Genomic DNA, 24475 nt, shown 5'->3' with positions numbered 1-24475 from the left:
TATATATATATATATATATATATATATATATATATATATATATTCCAAATAAAGTCAAACCAGCCAGAACTGTTTCTGCTCTGAGCCACAGAGAACTTTGCTGAACACCAAACTCAATGGCTTTCCTCCAACCTGGTGTGTTGTATGCAGACAGACATTTTACTGTAACAATTATAATAGCTCAGTTGGAAATTACTGTCTGGTTAGGCAGCTGAATCCACGGCTGGATCCAGCTTCAAACGCAGGTGTCGGGGCCAAATTAGCACCGACATCAAGTTTTGGGTTTTCTAAAAAGTGCCAGGTTGGGAGAATAGAAGCATTATTGGTCCTGCAGCCGAGGGTGAAGGTTACTACTCTGGGCCTTGGCTGCCTGCGTCCGGGGCTCCCCTCTACCACACAGCACACTCTGAAGACCGCCAGGCACACTGAAGCTCATTAGATTTTCTGTCTTCACAGTGCTCCCCTGGAACACCCATCCTGCCTTTGACTGCTGTGGAGAAGGACCAGCCGTGAGTCCCAGGGTGCTGGAGACCAATCTTTCCCCTCCCGATGCTCCTCTCACTCTGAGGGAGGCCCCTGCCTCTGCCCAGGGGTCTCTGGGTCCGGATGGCTAAAGACCCCGGTGTCTTTGGGGGGCTCTCAGTTAAGGTTAATTACACAGACGACAAAGCATCGATGCCTCCTCTCCGGGATGGTTGGCAAACTTGACTAGACTCAAAATGAACCTCTTTGATTCCATCTGCAAAATTAGATCAGATTTGATAAAGTAAAGATGTACCCTTTGAAGTATTCCCTATCAACATAAGTGCTAAGAACACTTGAGTGAAGGAATTTGAACAGTTTTGAAAGCAGCAGCATGGAAACTTCAATGAGGATTGCAGCTAAGGGCATGCCCAGAAGGCACGGGACTAACTGCGTCTATCCTGCAGGCAATAAGCAATTGCTGAAGATTCCAGACTTCTCAAAGTTCAGAGTTCAACGCGTAAAAACTTTGCTGAACTTGTGGTAGGCTGGGCTCTGTGTTTTGCATCCTGTTTTCAGAGGCTCTCAGAGTCCCGGCAGTTTTTCTGTTTCTGTGCCGTCTCTGCACGGCGGGAACAAGGCTGATTTTTTTCTCTTCAGCTTCCATACCGAGGAGGTATGCATTAAACCCTCAGCTGCTTTCCTGGGGTATGGTCTCTCCAGAGCTGGAGGGCAGGACATCAGCAGGTGAAAAGCGTCTGTTTATCGAAATGAGAAGCAAAAGATCTGCGTGGAAGCCCAGCTCTGTCCCCGTCTTGCTGTGTGACGTTGATGGAGTCCTTCAGTGTGTCTAAGTCCCAGCTTCTTCCTCCGGCTTCTACTCCAGCTACCAGTTACCGAGTCCCTTCTACGTGCCAATAATACCTACCTCTCAACGGCACTGCACCCAAACCCATGACTGAGCCCATGCTAGGTGCTGGGGAGAGGATGCTAAATTACTCACTGTGTGGTCCCTCTTGGTCTAGCAGGCCACAGAGAGACCTGAACCAGTGCTTTAATGGAAAGTGCCAGGTGTGTTCATAGGGGCACATACCACGTGCTATGGGAGCTCAGAGAAGGGAGCAATTCATTCTTCCAGGGGGGGATCCAGGAAAGGCCCAGAAGTGAGAGGAGAGGATTGGAGCTGATGAGCCAGTGAACAAGAAAGCATTTTGCAATTTTGGGGGGTTAGAAAAGGTAAGCTCTTTTGCATTCTGATTTCAGGTAATACAAAATAGTGTGCAATCTGGATTCTTTTCTCTTAGCTTGGACTGTATTGATGGTAACTTGGGAAACTCTTTAGTTTCAGAAGAACAAAGGGATGCAGTGAGGGTTTAAATCCAATAATCAATGTTGAGGGGAAATTTATTCTTAAAAAATGAAAACGTGTGGGAGAGGCCTCAGACTGAAGTGCTGCCATCTGGGCAGCCTAGATATCAAGGGTGGGGCCTTGGTGCTGTATCCTTGAGGCCTCACTTGTCTTGAGGTGAGCTGGAGGTCCAGATGTTGGCTCCTATTGTTGGGAAACACAGGAAGGCTCAATAAGTACACCATTACCTTCACCCGCCGCCCCCACGCCCCGTATTATGTTGAATAAGAGTAGCAGGGATAGGTATCCTTGCCTTTTTCTTGATCTTGGGGGGGGAAGCATTCAGTCTTTTGTCATTAAGTATCATGTTCGTGTGTAGGTATAGATGCTCTTTATCAAGTTGAGAAGTTTCCCTCTATTTCTAGTTTGCTGGGAAATTTTTTATCACGAATGGGTATTGGATTTTGTCAAATGCTTTTTTCTGCATCAATTGATATGATCATATGATTTTTCTTCCTTAGCCCATCGATAAAGTAGATTACATTGATTGATTTTCAAATGTTGAACCAGCCTTGCATGCCTGGAATAAATCCCACTTAGTCATGGTATACAATTCTTTTTATAAACTGCTGGCTACAATTTGCTAATACTTTGTTGTGGATGTTTGTGTCTAAGTTCCTGAGGGATATCTGTATTGTCTTTGTCTGGTTTTGGTATCAGGATAATACTAACCTTGTAAAATGAGTTAGGAAACATTCCATCTTCTTCTATTTTCTGGAGGAGATTCTGTAAAATTGGTATTAATAACCCATTTTACAGGGCAGTTCTGATTTTCTTTAGTTAATCTTCTATACCCAACCCAGAGGTACCTTTTGGTTAGTGTGGTAGGGAGGATGGCTTTGTACCACACCCTGAAACCAGGGGACCATAGACCAGGTTCCCGCCCACTCGAGGAGTTGTTCTAATCTAACCCACCTTAACACGATTGCTCCTTTATTGTGCACCCCCCTTTACAGTCATCAGTTCTCATCTGTGTGTTGGTTCCTTCACTGCATCTGGCGCGCTGGGCTGGACCTGAAGGCACCGTTTGGAACGTGCCACCTAACCAACGAGCTCTAACCCCTCCCTCTGCTTCCTCTCCCTTCCTAACCCCCTTCCCTTCTTTCTCTATTTTTTCCTTCACCTCAGGTACCAAGCTGAGTATAGCACACTTCTCAGCACAGGGCGTAACATCACCTTTGGTCCATGTATGGCACTCCCTTCCTTTCCAGTCTTCACCTCCATTCCTTTTCCGCCTCTGGTACCCAAGCTAACGTGTTTGATGCTGTATGTTTCCTATTGCCTCTGAAACAAATGACCACAAGTGGGGTGGCTTAAAACAACACACATTTATTATCTTACAGCTCTGGAAGTCAGAATCATGAAATGGGTCTCACTGAGCTAAAATCATTTGTTGACAGGATTGTGTTCCTTCGAGAGGCTCTAGGGGAGAATCTGTTTTCTTGCCCTTTCCAGCTTCGAGAAGCTGCCTGCGTTCTTTGGCTCCCAGCCCCCTTCCATCTTCAAAGCCATGGATGGCTGGTCTAGTCTTTCTCACCCGAATCACTCTTACACTTGCTCTCCTGCTCCCTCTTTCATGGCTCTTGTGATTATGTGGGGCCCACTTGAATAATCCAGGATAGCTGCCCATCTCAAGGTCAGCTGATTAGGAACCTTAATTCCCTCTTGCCATATAATATGCCATATAACATGGCATATTCACAGTTTCCGGGGATTTGGATGTGGACATCTTTGGGTGTCATTATTCACACAGACATATACATTAGGTACGTGTGTATCACTGCAAAATAATACAATGTTATTTTGAATGTGTAAGGGTTCGTCATTTAAATGAATGGACTTGGGCTATAGAGCTCTTCCTGACTCTTAAATTTTACTCCAAAACTATGTTTTCAAGTTGTATTCATGTTGTATATATAGACAGTACATTACCCCAAACTCCTACAGTGTATTGCATAATAGACACCCCTCATAATCTTACTCATTTCCAAGTGATAGACATCTAGATTGCTTCCAACTCCCTACTGTTACAGACAGTGCTGTCCTGAATACCCCATGCCCATCTGCATGTGGACCTGGTTGTATTTCCTTACTTAATTTTCACTAGGTAATGTTAGAGTGGCTAACATTAGCCCCACAGGGGCTGCCCCTGTCCACACACCCCACCAGCCTCCTTCCCCATGCACTTTGTGCCTTTTTTGACTTTGACTTGCCAGCTCCCATCATTTCCCAGCTGAAAAGCAGCCAGAAGGGGGAGGGAAAGCAATATTAACTCATCACCTACCACGTGCTCTACTAGATGATGCTGTGTTGGATGCTCTATGTACTTTAACCCCTTTCATTCTAAGACAATCCTATGTGGTTGATATTATTGAACCTATTTTAGACATGGGAAAACTAAGGCTGAGAAAGATTAAGCTCTTAGCCCAAGGTCTCACATTTAGTAAGTGCCTGATCCAGAATTTGAATCCAAGCTGGGCTAAGTGTCTACTGTCAATGCTCCCATCATGCGCTGGGCACATCTTACTCTCCATATGCAAAGTAACTCTAAGCTAAATTCTCAGTCTAGGAGAGTGGTTAAGAGCATGGGCTTTAGAGCCAGACCTCACTTCAAACGCTGGCTCCATCACTGATTAGCTACATGATTTGGGGTAAGGAGCCTAATTACTTTAAGTCTCTGTTTTCTCATATGGAGATGGGATTATGTATGTCCTTGGATTATGTCTGTAAACCTCTTAGCAGTGTGTAGTGCATAGCAGGACTAAACAAATGGTAGGGATTGCTGCAGTATCAACCTATGTTGCCTCCTCTAGCCCAGACTCTGAGCTCCTTACAGGTAAGGACATCTATCCATTCATCTTCATTCATTCTTCATTGATCTGTGTACCAACTTCATGGCAACTAGAACAGTGTCTGTCATCAATAACTGTTCGTTGAACTACTCAGCTCCAAAGCTCATTCCAGTTACGGCTGGCAGTTTCCACAGCCCTTGGATGAAGGGTCTTGGATCTCCAGGTTGCTTATCAGGGTAGGGAGAGATGAGGGTTTCTGACCTCCAAGCCTTTAGTGATCTTTCTAGACCTTGCTGCTACCCTCTTCATAATATCTATTACTCCCGGTCCCCATCACTCTCTCCCGTCTCTTCTCTCAGAACCCTCTTTCACTCCCCTTGGGGAAACCAAAGTGTGATTCTCCTCTATGTTTCCCCCTTTGCTGGTGAGGTGGGGTGCACATTGCCATCAGCGTTGCGCCTCCTCGTCTGGAGGAAGGGAGCTCTACACAACTCGTGGCTTGCCTGTCAATTAGGCAGTTCTGTACCTGTGTGATTTCCTTGAGCGCTTAATAAAAATTGGGTGATTAGAGAACCTCAGGCAGCACTTTCTTAAACAGTCATTAAACAATCATTACAGATAGAAACAGCTACAAGCAGCTGCGGAGAGGGAGTGTGTGGCTCCTAACAACATAATTCTTTTTCAAGTCAGAACGAATATGTAATCAAAGCACAAATGGGAACAGTTTCAAAGTTCTGAGGCTTCTCAGGCAAACCTATAATACATCAGCCAGCCTAAACTGGTGTCCAAAATGTTCAGTGAGAATTGACACATGGTGTAGGGTTCTAAGTAATTCACACCTAAGCCAGGTTTTGTTTTTCCTCTCTCTCTCTCCTTTTAGGGGTGTCGTCACAGCCTTTCAAGTTTGGGTGCTGCTGCCTGTCTTAGCAAAGTTGGAGACGTTGTGGTTGAGACGGGTTATAACTTGGTATTGGAAGTAAATCCTCAGGAGGCTTTCTTAAGGCTGCTGGGGTTCAAGTGCTAGACGCAACATTTAAGAGCTGTGTGACCTTGGGGAAGTTACCTAATCATTTTGAGCCCCAGTTTCTGCATTGTTAAAATGTAGATGATTGCTGTATAGAAGCTGTATAAAAATGTTATAAAAATGTATTGTGTTGATGGAATTTCTCACCCCTGTTTTTTGATGTGGGTGCTCCTGGAGTGAAAAGTGGTCCTTTAACTGTGAAGCCTTCTCTGCTCAAAGATATCAACTCCTTCATATTCCACCAGTTATCAGACTTCAAGGTGCACAGGAATCAAAGGGGCTTGTTTAAAATGCAGATCCCTGGGGCCTACCAGGAACGATTCCGATTCTGATAGGAGTGGGGCCCAGAAACCCATAATTGTAACAGGCACCCAGGTGATTCTAATGCAGATGATTCAAAGGCTACACTTTCAAAAAGAATGAATTAGTGTCATTTAAAAGACACCCACAGGGAGAGCTAGGGCTATAGTCATTTATATCTTAATGTGAATAATTCAATCAGATTGCTTTCCTATCAATGCCTCTAACCAGCCATTCTTGAGGGAGTAGTATTTTTCATAGCTTGGGAGGAGAGAGGAGCAATTTTGGTCACTAGACATACCTGGAGAGAATAAGTTCTAGATGCTGCCCCTTGGGCAGTCAGAGGCATCCGTAGTCCAAGAGGGATCATGGTGAAGGTGGAAGTTCTGAGAGGTAGAGTGGCTAACTCGTAGTTATTGCCAGGATTTGCTTTGCAGCAAAGACCACCCTTTATGCCACTAAAGACCTTTTTGAGTCCTTTTGGTTGGCAATGGCTCTTTGAGATCAATGAGAACACTCTCTAACTTTCTTTATGGTTTTTCAGGCATATAAGGTGACTTAAGCAGAGATACCATTCTGGTTTATTTTTTTGTGGCCTGTCTTCCTGTAGGCATCACTTTCTCAGTACTGGGGCTGTAATTCCCAGGACCTCTCTGGCTTCAGATGTCAAGTCATTTAGAAGTGTACTATGAGGCCATTCATGGAAAAGTTCTGCCTTGGTCAATCCAGCAAGATGCTCTACAGGAGGGAAGTGATGGCAGTTGTGGTGGTAGGGAGAGCCCTAGTCCTTTAGGTTTCAGGGCAATATCCGTCCCAAACATCAGATGTGCAGATACATGTATTTTCTCACAAGGGAAGAGAATGAAGACTATTCCATTGTACTCATAAAATTACACAGTACAATGTGTATGTGATAAAACTAAGTTCATGTCTTGGATGAATTTTGTTGATTTGGGGTATTGATTGGACCGCATCTGATACTTAAGAAAAATTTTGTTTGAGAGCTGAGAGTAGGGCTGAGATGATTATATTATAACAAGAAAAGGTACTATTTACTCCATTATCTCTCTATTTCATAGCTGAAGGAATTGATTTCGTTTCTTTAAAATTTTCATTTCTGATTATAAGAGCAATGTATAGTCATTGTGGAAAAATTTGAGTATAGCCTTCAAATATATGTTGTTTTTTTTTTAACATCTTTATTGGAGTATAATAGCTTTACAATGGTGTGTTAGTTTCAGCTTTATAACAAAGTGAATCAGCTATACATATCAACACACATACCCACAAAGATTTTTATAAACATGAAATAATACTGGAGAAGTTGTTTTGTAGCCTGACTTCCTTTTTACTTATAATTATATTATGAAATTTCTCATTTTAATTTTTAATCCCCTATTTTCAATGGCTCTATTGCAATGTTTCACTATATTTAAAAGTGAATTCCTATTATTAGGGTTTAAGTTATTTGTATTTTTTCCTATGATACAGAATTGCTGTAATGAAAGTTCATATATGTAGATCTTTGTACACATTTCTGATTATTTCCTTGGGGTAAAATTCTTAGAATTGCTGAGTCAAAGAGTATGCTCAATTGTACGGTCTTTAGTACATATTTGTCAAATTGCCATTCAGAAAGGTCATTTCAATTTTCATTTCTACCAACAGTCTGGGAGAGCACCCACTTCCCAGCTTCCTTGTTGCCACCACTACTGATTTCTTTTAAAATAGCTTTAACTTCTTTAGACAACTCGTATAGTCAACTTATCATTCGCCACCCGATCTCCGAATGGTTGTCAGCTATAGTTTGAATGAAATTATGCATCATACCAGTTTCCTGAGGTGTGGACACGACAGCTTATATGAGAAATACTAATTTTCTCAACCTGGAGGAACAAGCATTTAGAATCATCCTGCCCCCTCCCTGATGAAGAATAACACATCTATCATCTCCTGATCCGCCTTGGACGGTAATCAGATTAAGCCATCCCTAACTGGGGTGGGAAAATTCTTTATTTGCAGAGGGGTGAACAGTCACGTAGACAGTGCCAAAAATAACCCTTGCATCTCAAAACACAGGGACAGATGCTCAGATGGAGTTTTAAGTGGGGTCAAGCAGGGTGTGACAAGAGTTGTGTAGTTTTCTCATCTTTACCGAAGTTCCCGTTTTCCAAATTCCAGACTTTGGAATTTGCTTGGAAAAGGGGTATTTGTGGCACCACAGGGTCCCCCCAGACTGCCCACATTGAACCCTGCCCACTCTGAACTGATAAGTCTTGGGTACCATGTCGATCCTGGCACCAATGGGCTGTGAAAGGGGATTAACACTCAGGACGAGCTTTCCCCTAGTCCACAGGAACCAAAGCCGACTATGGCAGCTAATGTCTGCACCCGCCTGTGATACAGAGGGTTAGCCCAAGCTGGCCTTCCTGAGGATGCCTTGCCGTCCTTTTCTAACTAAAGCTAAGAGTGGCAGATGAACGCAGAAGTGGTCCCACCCTCCCCTCTGGTTTTGGATGCATGAAAGCTGTAAGTTCTCCTACTAGGATATATTCCTGATGCCCTGGTTGTTCAGATTGGTAGCCTGGAAGTTCAAATCAGCACCTGCTGGTCAGCAGGGGAGAGAGAAATGAGATCAGGAGGGGGTGAGAACAAGTTCTAAAGTGCAGGAAGCCGGGGAAATGCCTGCTTCAAGTCAGAAAGAAGTTGGAGGAGACCTCAGTGGGGAGCCAAGAGGTCTGAGTTCTAATCTTAGCTCTGCCCCCAACCCCAGGGCTGTGTGACATCAGGTAAGTCATGAGACCCTAGGGGCCTCATTGGCCTCAGTGGTCAGCGGAGGACATTGTTGGCCAAGGTAAGGGACCTTACAGCTTTGACGGTCTAAGCATGAAAAAAAGGGATGAGGGAACATGTAGAACAGGAAAAAAGGAGACCTTTAGGGCAGTGCTCCCCAACCTTTTTCATGTCCTGATGCACATGAAGATAATACAATAACTGCCATGCTGGGGACACTGCTAACTCAGGCACACAAAGGCGACACTCGGTCACAGAGGAATTGAGTCCTGAAAAAATGGTGCCCACCTCCGACTACACTCCAAACAAATAAAAACTGTATTAAACCATGAAATAAGGGCCGGATAATCCAACTGTTTGCTCATAGTGACTCCTTTGATGACCTTTTGGGAAATATCAAATTCTCGCACTGTTTTAAAAGTCCCTGCCTGCTGCTGCGGCCTACTGGTGAGGGTGAGGTGGGGTGGCCAGGAAATAAGGTCCTTTGGGAAGAAGGGGGAGGAGGGAAGCCCAAAGTCCAAGAGACTTACTAACTTCATCTGTGCTTTCATCCGGAGAGCACCCCTAAATCATCTCCCTGCTCCCTTCTTGGGGATCGGCTGGGGCAGATCCTGTTCTCGAAGCCACAGGATTGATTAAAGGAATCAAGCCTTCCATTTGGGGTCCTGCCTGTCTCTTAGGCTTTTCCTATTTTGTCATAACAACCTTTTTAACGTGCCTTATTTATTTTTTCCAGCCACCCCAAGAAACGGTGAGGTAACTGGGCCGAGATGATTGCCAAACACCTGCAAGATGCAGGCCTGGTGCCGTGAGCACGGAGGAGCCCGGGTAAGGCTCGCGAGCACGCGATCAGCTGGCTTTCCCTCCCCGTCCACCCCCACCACCTCCCAAACACCTGCAGAGGCCTGTCACTTGGGACGAGAGGGCCTATTAGGGCTCTTGTAATTGAGATGGGGTGAGGGAATTTACAACGGCTCCGGAGTGGGAAACAGGGAGACGGCTTAGATGACAGGAAGCCGTCTCCTACGCTCTGTGGAGCAGACTGAGAAAGGTGGCCTGGGTAGTAATGGGGTTAGCTAACGCTGATAGTAAGAAGGGAAGGAGAGGCCGTCACCATAATCACGACTAATGGATTCCAGATGGAGAAAGAGAATTGTCCTCATTAGCGTGGTTGTACACACACACGCTCACGCACACGGACACGCACGCACACACACCCAGAGAGACCCATTCCGCCCGCATCGCAGACTTTGATAAGCCCTGCCAGGTAAGAATAGCCCACACCGCAAAGGTAGATGGAGAGCCTTGTCAATTACTTCTTCCCTGTTTTCCCCCCTTCCGTAACATCCTTGCATATGTAATGGTTTCATTAACCTCGAGACTTCTGCAGGTGGGTTGAAAACCCAGCTTACACGGCCAATTAGTTGGCAACGCGTCCTGCACAGAGTATGGAAGTGCCTTTCTCTTCCCCTTAAATACTGCCTGACTTTTTGGCTGTATTTCATAAGTGTTAATGTAATGTTGCTGAAAGGAAATATGGCCAAAGCAGGAAACTTTTCCCCCCTCTCTGGGATGCAGCTGTTCGTTTGGTTTGGGTTGTTAATTCAAAACACTCCCAGGTGTCTATTTCATATTATCTCTTGTTTAGAACAAAATAAAATGAAACTGTCAAAACCTTTCTGTCTTGCTTGGTCCTCGGCTCAATAGCCCCATAAAGAGACCGGTGCAAGGAAGCAACTGCTCACACTTGCCTTTCCTCGGTGAGAAGTGCGGGCCTTCCGGGTGAGGCCGCGACCTGCAACCAACCTACCTTCCCTCACAAAGGTCTTGTTGGAATCCTGCTTCGGACTCCCTTCCCGCCGCTGGGCCTTTGTTCCCAGCCTTCCTTGCCAGGAGTGCCATTTCCACTCCATTTCCAACTCTCTTGCAAAGCCTCCTGTCTGAAGCTTTCCCTGAGCACCCTGGTTTTCCAGTTTGAGCATGTAGTAAGTGCTCAATAAACGTTAGCTGTTATCAATATTTCTACTTCATGAAGCAAGTAGGTTGTTTGGTGCTCATGAAATATTGAATAGAGTGAGAACTCTCAGGTGGCTTTGCCTATGATTTGCATATATCCCAGTATGCTATTTATAGCCATGCACTTGCTTTTTATATAAGGAAGCCTCCCTACCATGGACGTTTATCTTCTCTGCTGTCTGCCCTTGGCTACTCTGCCCTCGTGCCGGAAGCAGGCACTGAGCTGAGGCTGGGGGTCCTTGCTCGGAGCCCCAGCGTTCTCCCCAGGAGAAGGGCGTGTGGCTTTTAGGAGCTAAGCTGTTAGCATGTTCACAGTGACTGCTTCTTTTTTTATGCAAAGTGACCTGTCATTTCTAGCAGCACAGGGAGAATGGCTCCTTTGGCTGACTTTATTTTCACAACCGGAATTTTCGGGGCTAGGATAGGTGGTACCAGGGACAGCAGGATTTCACTCCCTCTTAGTGAGAAATCGTCTCTTACTGAGTCAACAACAGTCTTGACTCCAGCCCCTGGTCCACTCGGGGCCTCTGATCACGGGGGTCCGCACGTGTCCCCAGCACGGCCCTGGCAGACCTTGGTCGGCTGTTGCTTGACAGGAAGGCGGTGGGTTCATTCTCCTTACTTGGTGGCTTTCTGGAAAGGCCACCCCAAAAGAACCCTGTTTCCATGCTCCACATGAGCCCCTGGTTCTCTCTCTCTCTCTCTGAAGTCCCCAGCTTCCGTCCTGTGACACATTAAGCAAGGGGAGGGTGAGGCCGATGTGGTCACAACCAGGCTCCATAAATGAGGGAGATTTCTGGAAAACGGGGTTTCAATAAACGGCAGCCTGTACATGCTAAGTGAGACGCCCCTTTGTTATTGTTGTTGTCATCTTCGAGGATCCTTAAAAGGATCGATCCCCTCAGACCGATGTCTGTGCTGTTCCTTAAACTGCTCAGAGACACGGAGCGTCCGTGCTCTGGAGAAGGAAGCTTGGCACCGTGTTTTGAGAGCACGTTTTGTATTTTGAGCCACTTTTTCTGTAGCCTGGGGCCTGATTGATTTTAGGTGCAGCCTAACGTCTTGGCCCGATATCCCGCGGAGAGTTGGAGGGACTTAAAGAAACAACAATTCAGACCCAAAGTCCTTGTTTTTACAGAATTGACCTTCCATCTGTTGACAATCAAATACTGAACCTATTAAGACTGGTGGTCCCCGAGCTGGGAGAAAGGAAGGAATTTCCCGGGTTCCCTGGAGACAAAGGACCTTTTGACTACACCTGGGGGTGAAGGGTGGCCAGCCCAGGTCACACTAATCTGGGGATCAGATGAACGGGAGAGCAGCTGGGGAGATGGGGGCCGGGGGTCCCCCTACCTGAATTCTGATTTGCCAGAGAAGGGGGAGAGAGGAGGAGAACATAATAGAGAGTGATTAGCCACGAGAGACTCCAGAATTCAGATGAGTGGCCCGTCGCCTCCCTGCGCCCTGAGCCCCTGCTTTTCCACGGTCCGTGTGCCTGCTTCTGCTCTAGACCTTCAGCTCCTCGAGAGCAGGGACCGTGTCTCCCTCTTCTTTGCACAATTGCATGACCTGGCCGGAAGCAGATATTCCTGGAAGAGATGAGAGTAGAGCACCGGAAAGGGGGCCGCTTAAAGTAGGGCTCATCGCCTTTGCATGAATTAGGAAGTCAGCCCCTGAAGGCAGACTCTGCCCGATGGGCACATGGCTTGATGGGTGAAGCACCCCCTCTCTTGGCTGAGTGTGCTCGTACAAGGCACATTCTGAGCAAGGACAACAGTGGCCAGCCCTAGATTTAGGAACTGGGGCTGATGTCCCAGGCCCCCGCCTTTAAGGCACCCTGGTCTGTGCTGGGCTGGTGGGTGGTGGTCTCTTGGGGAAGCAGGACGTGGCCAGAAGGCAACGTCCTCCCCCAGGTGGCAGTGCCCCCCAGACCTTAAGGTCTGCGTGCAGGCAGTCTCTCCCAGCAGGCTTGTCCAGCCTCCTCTTCTAGGGCTTTCCCTCTGTCCTGCCCCTTTACGCTGTCCTCTTAGGTCCCCATCGGGGCTCTCTTTGATGTCTCTTTAGCTAGAGAGCTCACAGTAGTCTTTTGGTTCACACAGACCTGGGTTGGAACTGCGGTTCACCCCTCGCCCACTGTAAGCCCCTGGGAAGATGTTTTAATCTCACAGAAGCAAAGTTGCCTCAGCCACACAATGGGGATGTGGTGAGGTTCTGCAGGACAGGGTTAGACATAGAAGTCCTTTCTGAAGTCTTGATTGGTCTGTACCAGAGGAGATGGCGGTCCCTGGAACCCACCGTGAGGGGTTCCCGCACGACCGTTTCTGTAGGTTCCATGTCTCAGGGTGGCCTTTACAGCAATCCTTTTGGAACAAAATCTTCCTGAGAACTTGAGTCATTTGCCCTAGACAGATCTCTCTGGTGGATGGGACAGGATGCTCCCCAAACTTCAGCAGGCTCCTGGAACCAGATGGGGCCACGGGAGTGGCTAGAGCCAGCTGGTCCTGTTGAGGTTGGGTCCCTGCCCCTGGATCTTGGTCCACCCAGCCCAATGATCTTTGTATTATGTTAGAAAGACTAGAGTTAGCTGATTTCATAAAAGGAAGTGAGTTGAAATTTACAGTGAAGATATTGGCTCTACGTGAAGGAAACCTTAACTCATAGTCATGCTGAGCCCAATACGTCCTTAGGAAGCATGTAGTCCTTCCCCCTTTGCTTTGCAAATGAGAAAACAGGACCAGAGGGGTTAAGGAGCTTGTTCAAGGCCCAGTATACCTTCTGTTACATCTGAGGGTCTCCCTTGACCGTGAGATTATTTAAACTCTAAACTTGCCCAGCTGTGGGAGTGTGTTATAGGAATTGTTGGAAATTCCATAGCAACCAGTATCTGAGATTCCTGAGAAGTTGGCATGCAGGAAAGCCCTGCCCAGCCCAGCCTCTCTCTCATGACCACATTTATCTCCCACTCTTCCCCCGCCCCTGCTTCTAGACCATCTCCAGTCTTCACATGCAAAGACACCACTTTCATTCTTCTTTCTAGGTATTTGCTCAGGATAGCACAGAGCTGGGACACTGGGAACAAAGGGACCCAGCGTTGACTGGAGGCCCACCATGTAATAGGCGTCACCCTGGGCTCCTCATACACATAAGTGTTCTCATTTACCTCCCACAAGAACTTCAAGGTCGTTTGAGAATTGTAACAGATGGTTATTGAATGAATGATTGAATGGATGACTAACTGTTAATTATACTTCTTCCTTTTTAGTTATCTACACATGGGCCATATCTTTTGCATCACCCTGAAGAATCCTTGTTCTTTTGCCACTTCTCTGTTTTCTTATCCCTATGGTGCCCATTCAGAATGACCCATACCTGTGAGGATCCACTGAAAGAACTGCATTCATTTCCCTGTCAACTCAAAGGAAGTAAAAAATCCAAAGCTCAGAGTACAAAGAATAGATTTTGTGAATTTCTCAATCCAAGCCCACAACCCTAGCGTATAAACAGTAATCTGTATATTTATATTCTTAGCTTTCCAGAGAGACTGTGGGACAGGGGATGTGCGATTCTTGTTCCTTCTTCATGGGAGTCACATTCTTGTCAAGCGTGCAAATGGAAAATAATCCTATACTCCAGTGACAAAGTAGAATAACATGCCGTGTCTGGGTAAGAATTTGTTTCTATTTCTCTCTTGGCCGGCTCTTTGTGTGATTTATCCCAGGCACTGAGTGACCCTTCCTGTTTCAGTTTATTCAGCTGTAAAATGGGGGTACACTATCTGCTTAGTTGGCTTCTAGGCTAGGATTTTTAAAGGATTGGCCTGTTTCAGCGGACCTTGTATGGTGCCCTGGGAACGTGTGCAGGGGAGAAAGGTAAATTGACAAGCCTCAGTGCTCGTCTTCTCTGATGCCAACTTCATACCTGATCTTCCATTTCCTGACTCAACTTCTCAGGGAGGACACTAGGGATTTCTTTCCAGAAGGCTCCCTGAAGAGGCCCACCCCAAGACATGGATCTGCCATTTCTTCACTTGCAAAATGGAGATAAGAACAATCCCTAGCCTACTTCCCTTTGGTATGGCTGTAGAAAATGAAATGAGTTGGTAGATAGGGAAGTGCTTTGATAAGATAAAGTCTTACTCAGACCAAGTTAGTTATAATGACATTCGCGGCCGTTGCTCATTCTACTACAGTTTCTTTAGTTTGTAAGTCAGTTGAAAATGAAAGTTTTGTTGTTCTGTTTCTCTGGTTTATATTTCGTGATTTATTTCTCAATCTGGCACGGGCAGATGGTTCAGGAGCATCCAACTATTTTAAACAAATCTTATTTCCCAAAGCCCTAGTCTCTGGCAGTTTGAAATGTTGGTCCAAGTTCACCTAGAGCAAGAGCATTCAGTGATGTCAGAGGGAAGAGAACCTTTTCCTCAAGGTGGGCCTAGGGTACAAGAAGGAAAGGGAGACAAAGGAGAGGAGGAGAATAGTGCCAAGTATTGTAGCTTGTCCGTGGAGTCAGGCCAGGGATGAATGAATCATGACATGCTGGAAAAACCAAACAAACAGAAGAACTCCACACCAAACAAAAGGGCCTGGCTTTCATTTAACAGTCAATCAAGTGGCAGAGAAACATTAGGCCTCCTTATGATGAGAAAGCCAAATATTTCATCTGGTCAGGTCTGCAGCGAGTCAAGAGGAAGAGGCAGCGTAATGACCACGCTTGTCCGTGACCGTTTGGCTTGTAGCGATCAGCAGAGCCTAGGACTGTGGGGAGGAAGAACCCGGGGATGAGCGGGGAGCCACACGCACGGCCCCGTGCTCCGTGCAGTGTAAACAGCCGGGACATCTGGGCGCCTCATGTTCTTGTACCTTAGAGTGGGGGAGAGACGAGGCCTCTGAAAGATGAGCTAAGCCTGGGAAGTGAGTTGGAAGAAGCAGCAGATGATGAAAATGTTTAGATAGTGCAGTGTCTCCTCCAGCAAGGGAAACAGGGCTGGATGGGTTGGATATCCCCACAGACGTGAGGTTTAAATTCTTTCTAAGGCAGCGTGCTCTGGCTCCATTCACTCTCCGTTGATGGTGGGGTTGAGTGGCAGGGGTGGCGGTAACAGCAGTAGCCACATGTGGGGGGTCTGTTGCTGCTTGGAGGAGCCATTTGACCAAGGCAGACAAAGTGAATGATGGTTATTGCTTCTGTCTGCTGAGCACACATGCTTTTTCCTCCTCTCTCTTTGATAACACAAACTGCCTTCTGTGCCATTGAGTCTGCAGCAGTCCTAATACTGCCTCTTCCTGGCCACATGATTGGTTAAGGAATTAGCATATGGCCCAAGCATGGCCAATTGGAGTCCTTCCCTGAGACTGGTCTATGGATGCTGGGAGAAGGAAACTGGCCCTCCTTCTGGTGGGATAGCTGAGCTTTGACACCGTAGTTTTGGAGTTTTGGGAGTATCTTTCCTACTTCGTGGAGAAATCCTGTCCACTGCAGGAAAGAACTGATCAACGTACAGAGAGAAGCAGAGCTGAGAAATGGAGAAACAGCCTAATGACATCATTTGAGACCCTGGATCCAATCATGATTGAGGCCAGATGCACCCTTACGTTTCCAGTTAAATGAGCCAAAACATTCATTTTGTTTGTGTAAGCTAATTTGAGCTGGGTTTCTGTCACCTGAACCTGGATAGTCTGGAGGACAGTGTAGGGGTGGGGTCAGGGGTAAAGGCAGAATTGAGCAAGTAAGAGGTCAAGAGAAAAAGGAAAGGAAGCAGAGGGGAGGAAACATGATCCGATAGCTCTCTTAGGGAGCTGGGAACCTGCTCTGGTTTTCTGAGGCTACGTGAAGCCTGGCTTCTGAGAAAGAACACTCACTGTAAAAGGCAGATCTGTTCTCGTTGGGGAATCAGCCCCATGGCTCCTGGAATGTGAGTGTCCACATATATTCAGGCCACTCCAGGGCCAGCCAAAAGAGACGCATCAGTAATGTCATTAGATATGATGCTGAAGTTAAGCTTGGGAGTCAGACAGACTTTGATTTCTGACTTCAGTCCTTACTAGCAGAATGGCCTTGGGCTCTCTATCCTCAGTTTCTTTGCCTCTAAAATGGGACTAATAATTATATCCATCGCAAAGAATTGTTGTAAGAGTCGCATCAGCCAATGTATGCGAAGAACTGTGTACTACCACCAGCCCATGGGAAACACCCAGTAGTAATGGCTATTCAGTTTCTCATGAGCGGGCAATGGCGAAGTAGATGGTAGGACACCCGCACTATAGATGAAAACTGAGTGATTTAAAGTATGAAGGTGATTTAGAATGTGGGAGAACCACATTAGTACACCAAGGTTTTCTTAAGTGACATAAACTTCAACAAAAAGTTAAATTTTTTAAAAAAGGGAGTTAGAGAGTACATACTCAAAATAATTGAAAGCAGGAACGCGAAGAGATATTTGTACACCTATGTTCATAGCAGCATTATTCACAACAGCTAAAAGGGTGGAACCATCCACAGAAGAATGGATAAGCACAGTGTGTCTAGGCAGCCCTCCGTATCAACCAACTGTAGATCGAAAATATTCGAAAAATAATTCCAGAAAGTTCCAAAAAGCGAAACTTGAATTTGCCACGTGCCTGCAACTACTTATATAGCATTTACATTGTATTTACAACTATTTACATAACATTTACATTGTATTGGGTGTTATAAGTAATCTAGAGATGATTTAAAGTATACGGGAGGATGTGCATAGGTTATCTACAAATACTACGCGATTTTTAGAAAAGACTTCAGCGTCTTTGGATTTTGTATCTGTGGGGGTATTGGAACCAATCCCTCACAGATACTGAGGGCGACTGGATCGATAGATAGGTAGATAGATAGATAGATAGATAGATACAGATTATTAAAAAGGAAGGAAATGCGGACATATGCAGCAACATGGATGAATCTTGAAGACACAATGCTAAGTGAAATAAGCCAGTCACAAAAGGACAAATACTGTATGATTCCACTCATATGAGGTATTTAGAGTAATTAAATTCATAGAGACGGAAAGTAGAATGGTTGTTGCCAGGGTCTTGGAGGAGGGGGAATGGGAGTTATGGTTTAACAGGTACAGAGTTTCAGTTTTGCAAGATGAAAAAAGGTCTGTGATGGTTGGTGGTGATGGTTGCACAACTATGTGAATGTACTTAATGCCACCGAACTGTAAAAAATGGTTAAAATGGTAAATTTTATGTTGTATTTATTTTACCACAGTTTAAAAAAGAAAGAGTCGTGTCTAGTAAGAATGCATTTTCATTTTAGCAAAAGTATCAATATATAAATTTTGTATATGTGTGTTGATGGAAGGAAAAAGGAAGGATGACTACATACCAAATTGTTTACAGTGCTTCTTTCTCTGTGGGGTTTAGTGGGACAGGAGGGGTCGGGTTACTTTAGGCCCTTTAGTACAATCTAAATTATTACAATGACCAAATGTTATTCTTGCCATTTCAATCAGTAATATTAAATTGTAACCATTTGCGTTATACTTTTACACTTTCAAAGTGCCTTTGTGGAATATATCAAAATAATGGTGCAGCCATTTTGGAGAACAGTTTGGCAGTTCCTCAAAGGATTAAACATAGAGTTACCATATAATCCAGCAGTTTTACTCCTAGTTTCATAGTGGAAACACATAACCACTCAAAAACTCGTGCATGAATGTTCATAGCAGCATGATTCATAATAGCCTCAAAGTGGAAACAATCCAAATGTCCCTCAACAGATGGATGGATAAACCAGTGATACATCCACAAAATGGAATATTATTCAGCAATAAAAAAGAATGAAGTGCTGATACATGCGACAACGTGGATGAAACTTGCAAACATTACGCTAAATGGAAGAAGCCTGACACCAAAGACCACATATTGTAGGATTCCATTTTTATGAAATGTCCAGAATAGATTATAGTTATTGAACATAGATTAGGACTGGAGGTGACAGATAAGGGGTGTGGGCTCTTAAAAATTCCAGTAATAAAAATGTCCTAAAATTGATTCAGGTGATGGGTGCAGAACTCTGTCAATATTCTAATAAGCCATTGAGTTGTTCACTTTAAAAGGGCGAACTGTATGGTATGTGAATTCTCTCTCAATAAAGCTATTATACAAGAAAACAAGACAAAAAACAAAGTCTCTTTGTAAGTCATGCAATTAGTTATTTACACTAAGTTTGGGAGGAAGATATTACATGAAGAAACAGACCTGGAAAGCTAACTTAGATCTCTTGAGGAGGAGAGGAATTACCAAAGTCTGGCTGGGCTTACTGTTTTTGTAATCCCCACCGATAAAATGTTCCACAAAAGACAAGATCAAAAGGACATGAAAGAAAGCAACCCAGATGTTCCTCAACTAAGGAATAAACCAACAAACTATGATCTGTCCACACAGTGGAATACTATTCAACAATCAAAAGAAACAAATCCCTGGTAGGTACAACCTGGATGAATCTCAAACACGTTACGCTCAGTGAAAGAAGCCACACTCAAAAGGCTACATGCCATATGATTTCACTTATATGACATTCTGGAAGAGGAAAAACCATAGAGACAGAAAACAGACCAGGGGCTTGATTTTCAAAGGCTCTCAGGGGGACTTTCTGGAATGATGAAAATGTTCTATATCTTGATAATTATAATGACTACATAGTGGTATGCATTTATTAAAACTCGCAGAACTGTACACTAAAAATGGTTGAGTTTTACTGTGTGTCAATTGTAACTTAAAAAATGTAATTGTAACTTAAAAAATTAACAATGTGTAAATTGTAACTTAAAAAATGGGGTGGGGGGAAAGGACATGAAGAATGCACTTGGATGTTCAGGTGGATGGACGGGCACTGAGAAGAGGTATGTGGCCAAGGAATGGGGGCTGTCACCATCCAGTGACCCTCGTGTGACCCATAGACCACCTTGGGCTTCCCTGTCCTTTGGAGATCCAGGGCTGCAAATCCTCAAAACCCTTGAGGTGATGTCTGTTCCTTCACCTCCAGCATCTGCACACATGTGGTCTTTTTGCCCCACATCCGCCTGCAATGGTCTCTTCACTGGTTTGCCCCAAATCCACCCACATCCACAGCCAAGCATCCAGGGCTTGGCTGACTTCACGGAAGATTAGGAGAAGGCCTGGGACCGTGCCACCCAGCTGCCATCTTTGTCTACCTCCTCTTCTCTTTCTGCCCCATTCCCTCCACCTGCTTTGCTCCTGGGAGCTCTGTATTCTTTCCCCTTTGTTACAAAGAGCAGTTGGGCTCTTCCCAGCTCCTTTCCAAAGAAGCTCTCCAAACTCAGGTCCTCAGCAGAACCAGGGCCTTCTTTTCATTAAGAATCTCTTTGGAATTACAAATAGCAACTGTTTCCCCTATTAGCCCTGATATTTGGGACCCAGATATCAGCTGGGATGGGCATGCCCCTTGCATCTCTGAGCTCTAGTCTGCCCAAAAGCATGCAGAAAGGACACAGCCCTCGTTCCGGCCTCTGCTTGCTGCTGGGGCTGCTTCCATAGACATGGCGCTATCGGTCCATGTACCTCCATGTACGCAGCCTCAGTGATTGTCACTTCCCAGTGTACTGAAAGGAAGGTCCCAACACAGGCTCTGTGACACTCCAGTGTTCTCCTACCTTGAGAAGGCTGCCTTTAAAATTCATTACAGCAGTTTGTACTCGGTATTTCCTCTTGTCCACGCTTTCCTTTATGCTCACCCCCCCAACCCCCCACTTCCTCCCTTTGTTATCTCTGTCAGAAAACAGGCCCTGATTGTTTCAGGCCCAAAGCTTCAGCCAGAGCCGCTCCAGCCAGGGCCCATTACTGGGCTAATCAACAGCCGCGCTGCAAGATTTCCAAGGTGCTCCCCGGGGAGGGCTGGCCTGCTCCCCATAGAGGCTGCTCTCTCTGGCCTGCTCTGCGGGTGACGCCGCAGCACCCCAAGCCTAGGCCTTCTTCCTGCTCCGAGCCCTTTCCCCTTGTCTCTCGGTGAGCATGAAACAATTTCCTCTTTTCACGGGGCGTCGATGGCAAGCAGATTAATGAACGCGAGCCCAGCCCAGAGGCCAGCCTGCCAAAAATGTTCGCAGTGCATTCAGCGGTCCCCATGCTGGGCCGCACGAGGGACATTCCCAGGCAACCAAAGATGCGGGGCCGTGCCGTCGAGTCCCCGGCAGCGGCTGCAGCTCTGATCTGACCCGGAGTTCCACTGCGGAAACGATCTTCCACCTCCTGCGCCTCCTTCACCCCCGTCCAACCACCCTCCCACACCCCCTGCAAGCATCCCACCCCCCAGCAGCCAGCTCTGAGGGTCTCTGATGCTTTGAGAAATAAAGAACCAGCCGCAGCCAGTGGCCCATGCCATAAACACCCAGGGGCTAGCGGGGTCCCCACTAAGACTCAGGCATGGGGCCGTGACAGACGGGAGCTCTCGTTAGCAGCACGCCGTTGGGCCCACCAATGCCATGTGCTCTGTGATAAAGCCACAGGTCCTGGGCAGAGCTAGCTGGGTGTGTGTAGGAGGCTGTTTCTTTTCTTCCCTTCAGAGGAGTTCTTAACGAACTGGTGTGTAGGACTCACTCCTCAAAATGGGAAACAGATGCAGCTAGCTAGTGTGGGCCTCAGGGATATTTGCTTTGGAAACACCCAGCACGACGGGTCTATGAAAAAAACTTCTCTGCAGCTGGGGTCCCGCAGTGCCCAGCCAGGTGTCCAGGGAGCCATTTTCTCCCTTAAGGGGAGCTGCCAGCTCTGGGGGTTCCCTGGAGGGCTTTGCAGCCCTGACCATGGTATCAGCAGCAGAACTTGGTTCTGTGAGCCATACTTCTCGATGGAGCGGAATTGTTCCTCCCCATTTTTGGGGTAAACTCCTCCCTCCCAAGGTTGATTTCTATGCCGAGCTCTCATGAGTCGGCTTTCTCACTGGCAGGATTCCCAGCTTCTTGGGATGGGTGCTTTTCTGTGTAGACACCGGTGGCTGAGTTGTCCAGCTTAGATGGTCAGCTCCAGGGGGACAGTTAGCTAAGGCCCAGCATAGCACCATAGCTGGGTGTTTACAAAAGGTAGTGGGATGGACTTACTTCCAAAAGCATTTTGATCACGCAGTCATATATGTGTGTTACACACACACACACATACACGAGCACCCCAACATAAACACATACTTCACAGATATTTCCATTATATATTTGCCATATTGATGTTCCTGAGCTAACATGTATTTTGACTTTTTAGAACCACGTAACTGTTTTCAGTAGGAAAACAGCCAACCTCCCTCCCAATCAGATTGTCTTATTTAATGCTTTTCATTTTGAATTCTTCTTTTGTCTAATATCAATATTACCATACCTACTCTATTTTTATTAGCATTTGATTTGTTTATCTTTTATCATTCTTTTCATTTTTAACCTCTTGGTGTCATTTTGTTTCTAGTTTGACTTGTGGATAGCATCAAGCTAGATTTAAAAAATCTGAAAATATTAGACTTCCCATAAAATAATTTTATCCATTCACATTTATTGTGATCATGGATATGTTTAGGTTTTTTTTCCTGACACTTTATTTTATGTTTTCTACTGGCTGTAAATTCTTGATGTCTGTTATTTTCTTTTTTAATATATTAAAATAGAATTTTTGAGTTTGGTTCAACTTATTTTTTTCCCTAAAGTTTGGAAATTATGTATATTATTTCTTATCTTCTGGTGTAGGAATGACAGTGCACTGGGAGGCAGGAGATGGGGCTCTATTCTTAGCTTGGTCATGAACTCATTGTTTGACTTGGGTAAGTTACTTCTTTTTGAACTTCAGGTGCCTCCCCCATAATGAGATAGTTGGATGAAATGATTTCAAAGGCCTTATGCCTGCAGTGTTAACATGTAGGATTTGGTGGTCGATTGAGGTCTAGAGCTTCCTAGGTCTGTCCACGGAATGTGCACCTTCAAAACGGGAGGGACCATTTCCACCGCCAGGCTTCAGTGAAGCATCTGGCTATCAGGCGAACTCAAACTTGAACCTTGTTGGCACAGCTCAGCTTTTCAGGGGAAAGTCAGGCTCAGCTCTTCCCTCTTCTGGGATGATCATGAGTGGGATGTTTCTAACTCAGCAGTGCCTGTGTAAAAATTCTCACTCTTGAGTATATTTTATTGTGTGATAGAAATAGTTATTGCTCGCCACCTACAATGTGCTCCCACGTATTTTCTTGCAGTTAGGTGGGTCATGGGACTCAGCCTTGCCAATGCACTGTGAGCCAAAGTGATTTCACATTGTGAAAAGTGTTTTACTTTTAGGTCAAAGCATTTAAGAGCTAGTACCTGATCCCCTAGCTCCCTCTTCTCCTGCTGCAGTGACCAAGGAGACATACAGATGGTGCAGCTCCTCAGCCTGAGTCCCTGAGTGACTGTGTGAACCAGAGGTCTCTGCTGACCTCCTTTGGACATGTAGCATTAGCAAGATAGAAACATGTTAAGCCACCGGGATTTCTGTTTTTAGCCACAGGTAACCTAGCCCACTGTAACTAATACAAAATATACTGAGGCCATTATTAAGCACATGCATTTTCTGTCTTTTCAACTTGGGTATGAGGGTTTGAGGACAGAAGATGGCTAAACTATGAGACTCATTCCTCTTACCCTGGCACTGGTGGCTTAAGTTGCCAGGACCTAGTCACATATACGTAAAGTCCCCCACCTCGGAAACCTCAGATTTGTTCAGAGCATTAGCCCAGGGCACTTCTCCTTTGGTTCTCCAGAATCTTCACTCAGCTTCTATTGCACATGGAGTCAAGTTCACAGTCCCTGATGTGGTCACTGGGCCCCGTGTGGCCTGGCCCCGCCTCCCGCTCCAGATCATCGCTCACTGCTGTCTCCCACACTTGCTTTGCTCCACCACACTTGTCCTCTCTCGGTTCCTCACACATGCCTGCCTCAGGACATTTGCAAAAGCTGTTCCCTGCGCCTACAATGCTGGATCCACGAGGGTAACTCCTAAGCATCTTTCAGGTTTTAGCTTTCTTCGGGGATTTTTTTTTTATGACCTCCCCAGGCTAGGCTATATGCTCCCACAGCATTCTCTGTTCCATGCCACCCTCATGGCATATCTCAGTTGTAATGAAATAATGAGTTGTGCAATCATTTGCTTAATGTCTGTCTCCCCGTTAGACTCTAAATTCTCAGGGTGCAGGGATGATGTTTATCCAGTGCCTAGGACAATTTCTGGCCCACAGAGGGCACAGAAGCATGAAGTATGACTAATGATGATGAATGAATGAATGGTCATTCTCAGCATCTGGAGCAATTATCCCCAGACTTTAGTGTACATCGGAATCACCCAATGGGCTTTAAAAAATATTTATTTTTAAATTGTGGTAAAATACACATCAAATAAAATTTGCCATCTTAACCGTATTTAAGTGTACAGTTCGGTGGCATTAAGTACTTTCACATTGTTGTACAAACATCACCACCATCCATCCACAGAACATTTTTCATCTTGCAAAACTGAAACTCCATAAACAGTAAGTCCCCATTTCCCCCTCCCCCAGCTCCTGGCCACCACCATTCTACTTTCTGTCACTATGAATTTGCCTGCTCCTAGAGAGTTTTTTAAAACACAAATTTCTGGGCCTGACTCACAACATTTCAGACCGGGGCCTGAGAATCTGCATTTC

At 45.7% G+C, this 24475-nt stretch overlaps 2 long non-coding RNA genes across 3 annotated transcripts in view; both read left to right on the top strand.

The window, feature by feature from the left end:
- LOC133093437 (uncharacterized) overlaps nt 1-737 on the top strand; it is a 51641-nt gene extending 50904 nt beyond the window's left edge. Inside the window, exon 3 of the long non-coding RNA XR_009701273.1 lies at nt 457-737. This is a non-coding gene — a long non-coding RNA (uncharacterized LOC133093437). The remainder of the gene's footprint in view (nt 1-456) is intronic.
- Nucleotides 738-809: 72 nt separating this feature from the next.
- Nucleotides 810-24475, top strand: part of LOC133093426 (uncharacterized) — a 59928-nt gene continuing 36262 nt past the window's right edge. Inside the window, exons 1-3 of one of the 2 annotated variants that reach the window (XR_009701271.1) lie at nt 810-1698; nt 9516-9607; nt 14058-14144. This is a non-coding gene — a long non-coding RNA (uncharacterized LOC133093426). Of the gene's footprint in view, nt 1699-9515; nt 9608-14057; nt 14145-24475 lie in introns of those variants that run through there. The other variant, XR_009701272.1, reaches the window with a different exon arrangement.

This window comes from Eubalaena glacialis, chromosome 1 (assembly GCF_028564815.1).
Source record: "Eubalaena glacialis isolate mEubGla1 chromosome 1, mEubGla1.1.hap2.+ XY, whole genome shotgun sequence".
Classification (NCBI taxonomy): Eukaryota; Metazoa; Chordata; class Mammalia; order Artiodactyla; family Balaenidae; genus Eubalaena; species Eubalaena glacialis.
Note: the sequence above shows the minus strand (reverse complement) of the source record. Positions and strands in the feature narration are given on the sequence as shown.